Consider the following 7027-nt stretch of genomic DNA (forward strand, 5'->3'; position numbering starts at 1 on the left):
TCTTTTGTATTCTCACAAGAAAATAACTGATTGGTCTGTTTTTGCCCCTCAGAAAGGCAGAAAGCTATAGTTTAGTTTCTTTGATGTATTTTTAATGTATATTAGTCTGTGCTGTTGTATTAAACAACAGTAACCATGATTTGCTAATGAGAATCACTGTATTCCCAGAGACAAACCAAGTGTATTTTTAGCAAGGGGATAGACTAACGAGGTCACCAAGAGGATACGTGGTTGAATTAACTATTGCTACTTAATATACAGACATTTTGCAAAGGATTAGACATTGTAAATCCAGTGGTCTTCCCAAGTAGGATAACTATCACTTTGAAATTATATTTAATTGTCCACTCTTGACTTTTATGTCATTTAGTGTGTCTAGCCATGCTATTAGTGATTTACGTCAGGGAAGACCTGCTGTGACCTTACAATACACAAACCTCTAGACAGTTCCTCTTTATCCTTCTCTCTAGGCAGTCAATGCCTTCCTGTTGTTCAGGAATAAAAGCTTGGCATAAAGGAAAATAAAATGTAGCTGTACCAGTAGGGGAAGGAGGGGCAAAATCAAAGGCTATTTTTATGTATAGAAGAGCCCTTGAGGCTGATGGTTTTGGAATACCTGGATGTATCTGATGGCCTGGAGCCCCCTGAGCTCAGAATCCAACCTATCTCAGACAAGATTCTGAAGCTGCCATTGTAGAAATGAACCTGCTTTAAGGCCAAGAGATCTCTGGGGAAAAAAAGACCCAGGAATGGGGATTAAAATACTTTCTTAAAAATCATTAAACCCAGAGGTTTAGCAGTAACTGCAAAATGGGTTAATTCCCAATTGGAGTTGCTTCTCAGTAAGCATCTGATGGCGTGAGAGCAGACACAGAGTGCTCCCATCGAGCTGCACTAAATGAACTCCTGAACTAAATGATGGCTTTTCTCCTCCAGCAGGATTAAAGCTGCCTCCCCCAAATTAAAGCTGCCTTTTTTCATGTAGCAGCAGAACTTGCTGGCGTGGTGAGCAAGCCGATCAGATGACTAATAGCCCTTGGTCATGGAAATGATCCTTGAGGGCTGGTTGCAAATGCTCAGCAGTGATGAGTGCATCTACCTACAGCAGAAGGAGCACCAGAGCCCTGGGACACCGTGGTACGACATTCCAGAGAGTGAGGCCTCAGGATCCCAGCTGTCCCTGGGAAGAACAGCTCTGTTCCTCTGAGGCCCCAGTCCTGGGGAAAGAGGCTGCAATTAAAGCACCCATCCCTGCCCATGGGGAGTAAGAGTCCCGGCTCTGGGAGAGTGGAACATGAAGATCACTTGCATGGCAGACTCAAGGCAGCAATCCACCACAGCTGCCATCATGAGGGGCACAAGCAAAGGGAGCAAAGTCACCGGGAGTGTGAGTTTTAAATAATGTCAATTTGTTCTCAAGGTGAGAATTTGCTTTATATGATTGCTCTGGGGCTCCAGTGGTCCTTTTGCTTAAGGTGGAAGCACTTGTCATTGCTAATCAATTGGTAAATACCACTGCTGTGATTTTTTTTTTTCGTCTGCACAGGCACAGACAGACCAAATTTTTTTTTGTCTGCTCCTCTGCACTGCTGACTTGGATGGAGCCTGGGACTTCAGCAGGAAAAATGATTAAAGGACCTGCACTGCCCAAGCTACTCTTCAGGTAGCTCATGGGTACACATTAAATCAAGAAAATCCCAGCAAGCTGCCAGCTCAAGCAATGCCTGTGGGATCTCTGGGGGTAAAGTGCCATGATCAGTCATCCATCATTGTGTAGGGTGCTGCTAAGATAATTTTAATTCTCCTTCTTCAGGTGAGAAGACCTGAGCTCATGGGAGCAATGGTGTGAACAGGGTCACCTGCTGCCTGCAGCAGGGAGAGCTGACCCAGCTGTGCAGCTCCACTGTGGGAGGCAAGACTGAGTCTGCCCTGGTGGGAAGGAAAAAACAGAATATGTTAGAAATCTAAAAAAGTAAAGGGAAAAGGAGAGCAGTAACAGAAGAAAGGGAGCATTCAACGAAAGGTAAAGATGTGCAGGAGAAAAGGTTCTTTGATATCTTTCCAAGAATGTCTCAGGTGACGAACACATCAGGCAGCATGCCCTCTGCCCTCAGATGCTCGCCCTCTGGCACGGCACCAGCTCCCAAGTCACGCTTTGCAGAGTCTCAGTGGTCTGGGATTTCTGATCTGTGTGTTGGTAGTTCTAGGGAGGACAACCACTGTGGGCACACAGAGGGCAAGCTGAACCTTTCCACTGCTAGAACCGGGAACAGAGCCGAGCTCTCTGGTTCCCTCTGGTCTCTGCACTTGCCGTGGTTTAGAATCTCAAACCTTAAGTCACAGTGATATTGTCATAAGCAACAAAAAGTGTTAATAAAGAAAATAAATCAGTGTCAAAATCCAAACAGAGAACAGAGGGATTGAAGAATCCTTGCTTTTTAAGCATTTGGGTTCTAAAGGAAGAAAAAGAGGCAGTGGCAGGCTGGACAAAAAAAAACCAAAACAGCCTAAGAGAGGTGAGAATCAGAAAACCAATGTGGGGAAAGTTGTGAAAGAGCATTCTCTAATCCAGTGTTTTGTTCTGCTCCACTTTCTTTGGACACATTCAAATAGATTAAATGTTATGGAGAGAGGAATTCTACCAGGCTCTGTCGTTGCAGACATCTGCACGTCCCGGCTGGAGCGAGAGCTGCCAGGAGAGCCAGAAACTTTGGGAATTCTGGAAGAAACTGGGAATTCTGGAAGCATCCCATCCCCTCACTGGGCAGCCACTGAACTGACAGCAGGGTGAAATATCAGCTGGTCAGAGAGAATAACCTCAGAGTGAATATGAATGGGTGCATTTCCAGTTAAATAGAAGGATAAACAAAAGCGGGTTGGTGGCTGAAGGTTTACAATTCCAAAAGAACAGACTGAGAAATGACGGGAACTAATTAGCGGAGCCAACGTGATTGAAGTGCCAGGGGACTAAGTGTGAAGGAGCTTTGGAATCTGGAGTCAAGGCTTCAAAATCTGTTTGAAGTGCACCACAAAAAAGGAGGCAGCAATTACAGAAAATGGAAGTGCCTCTTCACCATTTGCTTAAAACCCAGATGATCTAGAAGACAGCAGACAGCAAAAAGGTAAGAGGGAGCTAATTTTCAGAGAGGTCTTTCTTAGAATGTCAAAGCTGTAATAGTTCTCCCACAAATCAGGTCAAATTACGCTATACAAAGGACATTTTGGTTAGGGGAAATCAGCCATAAAAAGTAAAATGAAAGAAATTAGTTTGATGAAGCAGATTTTTCTCATAAATATGATTTTCCAAATGCAGCGCCCAAATTGTTATATTTTGAACCTAATTTCAATGAGAATAATGAAGTTATCCATGGCATGTTTGTGGTAGGTTTGAGTGATCTGTGCCTTTTTGGCCTCAGAATATCAATGAGTCTGTCTTTCTGCCTCCCATAAATGCAGAGCTGTAACACTCAGAAAAATAAACTCCTGGGTAGTCAGAGCAAACAAAACAAATCCAGATATTTTTACAGATAATTTTACAGTAAAAGAACAGCTGTTGGAGAGATTTGTGATGTACTTCATATATCCATAATGACAATAAGATGAATTTTATTTATCACACTATAATTTAGAAAGAATTTCTAAATTTGATTACAAACATTTTAACAAGACTTTCTTTCTGAGGGTTCCATTCCTTAAATTTCTCTCTGGCATCTCCGTAAGTGTAAAGCGTGATGGATTTTGAAGTTTCCATGCTAGAAATAAGGCAGCTTAGCCCTAAATACTATTTTGTAACGTAGGATGTGGATTCATATCCTACTTACCTTGTCTTTACAACATGTAATGAGTAATATATATTTTGGCATACATATCCTAATCGTAAAAGCAAGCTCTTAGAACCTATTTTAGTATCTTTCAAGGCTGTTGTGGATTCTCCCTTATGTAACCAGCTGGTTTTTAGGGGTGCATTTTCTCCAGATTTACAGCCAGTGCAGTGGAGCTGTCAGGAGCAGCAGCTGGGAGCAGCTGTCATTGCAGCCCTAATGGAAACTGCTGAAACACCCTCCTACATCAGGTGTAAGAGGAATCCTTGATAAACTGGGAGGGGTTTACAGAACTGGGGCTAAACCAATACAATCAACAGGGGGAAACAAGAACATACTAACAAGCTTTAACAAATTCTTAACAAAATTAAATAAATTAACTACAACAATAATTCTCTGCAGGGCTTCTCTTCTCACCGTGTCACCTCCAAAACGCAGCGATGTGGGAGCTCCAGGTCACATCTCTGCACTCACAGTAAAAGGTTTGTGCAAGGTTTGGCCGGTTATTTTCCTTCGCCCTGAGGAACAGGACTGGTGCAACACCCAGCCTGCTGAACCCACGGCTGGGAGCTCTTGCTGGGTTCTGGAGCTGGTTCTGGAGCTGGTTCTGGAGCGGTTCCAGACTGGGTCCTAGAGCACGTTCTAGTCTGGGTTCTAGAGCACGTTCTAGAGCTGGTTCTAGACTGGGTTCTAGATCATGTTCTAGACTGGGTTCTAGAGCACGTTCTAGACTGGGTTCTAGATCAGGTTCTAGACTGGGTTCTAGATCGGGTTCTAGAGCACGTTCTAGACTGGGTTCTAGAGCTGGTTCTAGAGCTGGTTCTAGACTGGGTTCTAGACCAGGTTCTAGACCGGGTTCTAGATCGGGTTCTAGAGCACGTTCTAGACTGGGTTCTAGATCAGGTTCTAGACTGGGTTCTAGATCGGGTTCTAGAGCAAGTTCTAGACTGGGTTCTAGATTGGGTTCTAGATTTGGGTTCTAGATCGGGTTTTAGAGCACATTCTAGATTGGGTTCTAGAGCGGGTTCTAGAGTATGTTCTAGATTGGGTTTTAGACTGGGTTCTAGAGCGGGTTCCTGATTGGGGGTCCAGATCTGGTTGTGGAGCAGATTCTAGATTGGTTCTGGATCGGGTTCTAGATTGGGTTCTAGCTCAGGTTCTGGAGCCGGTTCTGGAGCCGGTTCTGGAGCCCATGGCCAGCTCCAGGAGCGGTGTCCTGGTTAAACACAGAGCTCGTGTTGTGTCACCTGAGGCAGACCCAACGTGGGAAATATAATTGTTATTATATAGTCCAGACATGTTGCAAGATTTTATTTGTAATTTAAGGAATGTAAAAGTCTGAATTACAAGGGGCGGCTGTAACTCAGTTTTTCACAATGGAAGTGATGAGTAAATTAATTTCTGATCCTGAAATTTTGTAAGGACGTGTTGACTCTCTAGAGCCTTGATTTACCTGAGGTGTAGTCAGTCCTCTGTGATCCACAGAAGTCTTTTAAAGCCTAAGATCTTGACATCTTCACTGGTCCCAAATTCTCCAGGCACCAGATAACTGCAGAGAAATCCTTCCTTGTTTGTTTCTTTTCCTACTTCTCAGGAATAAATAAAATAACTCTGGCTTTTTGCACCCCAAATGGAATTTGGAAGAAATTCAAATATTTTTCATGCTTGATTTTCTTAATTAGGATTGGCTTATTTTTAAAAATATATTTCTGCTAAACAGTTATGGTAATTCTGTTACTGAAGATGGACACTGAATTTAAAAAATGTGTTAATGATGCTGATAAAAATGAAAATATATATTTTTAAATGCATTCTACTAAAAGAGAATATTTCATTAATTGAAGGCTATCAAGAAACGGTTTATATTTCAGTTTATTAATTTCTATCATTAACACCATTCATAGGTTTCTATCTAATTCATAGGATTTCTATCATTAACAGCATCCATGAAGTTTCAGCCTGAGTTATAAAAAAATTGTTACTCTCCTCTAAGTGCTAAAACAAGCTTGGAGAAACAGGGAAATATATTAAATATTTCATCTTCACACTATTAAAACAGTATTTGTATTTTAGCATTTTCCCTCCTTCTATTAGTATGACACCCCAGAATTGTAATTTCCTATTTCATCTTCTCTGGCTGACCACAGATATGAATTCATTCAAGTAGCAAGGAAAGAATTAAGTGTTAATTTTATAAAAAGGAAAGGCTATTAAGGATTTAAATTAGATTTTAAAATTAAGTATAAACCTGTAAAAAGTCTTTCTGAGTGTTCCCAGCTTCTGTCATTGATAATTCCCTACAACAATAAAACAAAATGGTGTCAAGTGTCTGGCAAAGTTCCAAGGCACTATCCCTGTGGAGCAGGACAGGAGACAGACCAAGCTGGGAGCATCTGGAAGTGCTGGCAGGAGCAGGTGGGTTCAAGATATGGCCTGGGCTGAGCATCATCCTTCATCCTCCACCAGGGCTGTGCCTGGCAGCGAGCTATTGAGGCTGGTGTATCAAGTTTTAAATGGGGCTTTAAAAACCCTTTCTCTAATGGAGCACCCGATTGTGCTCCGTAATTAAAGCTCACGGTCCCGGCGGCTCTGCCTGTGGAGAGGGAGGCAGACTCCAAGTGCCTCTGCTCACTGCCCTCTTATCTTCCTGACGTGGCTGAGGAGGCTTCAGAGACCTGTCACAGTGCAGATAAGGACAGAAGCAAATTAAGATTTAGGAATTTCTTCTGGGACCTTCCTAGGCAAAAAGAGGTTTTTAATTGGTTTTCAATTCTGTGGCAGCCAAAGGTCTTTAATTAGGTTTTACATCATTCTCCGTTATCGCTCGCCTTTTCTATGTTTAGCCCACTGTGATTTGGGTTTCCTTAAAAGATAAAAATTCACTATTTGTATTTTTTTTCCAAAAATCAAGGTGCTGAGTGATTTCATGTAGATGCTAATCAGCAAATGAATTGCTGAAACTTAAGTGTGCTAAAGACAATGCTTTAGTCTAATGCTGCTATATTTAGCTTGTCTTGTAAATGTAGTGTTAGAAACATGATAACTTTATTTTTCCCCTTGTGCAATTTAGCTGGCAATCTGGCTTTAAAGTTTTCATCTGAAGCTCCCTTTTTTAAACTCACTTTCCCAATTTTTAAAATCTTTAAAACAGCCTTACAAATGCCCTGCTTTGCAGAGCTCTGCTGTAGCATTGACACTTTACAGAG

Source organism: Poecile atricapillus, chromosome 12 (assembly GCF_030490865.1).
Source record: "Poecile atricapillus isolate bPoeAtr1 chromosome 12, bPoeAtr1.hap1, whole genome shotgun sequence".
NCBI classification, from domain to species: Eukaryota; Metazoa; Chordata; class Aves; order Passeriformes; family Paridae; genus Poecile; species Poecile atricapillus.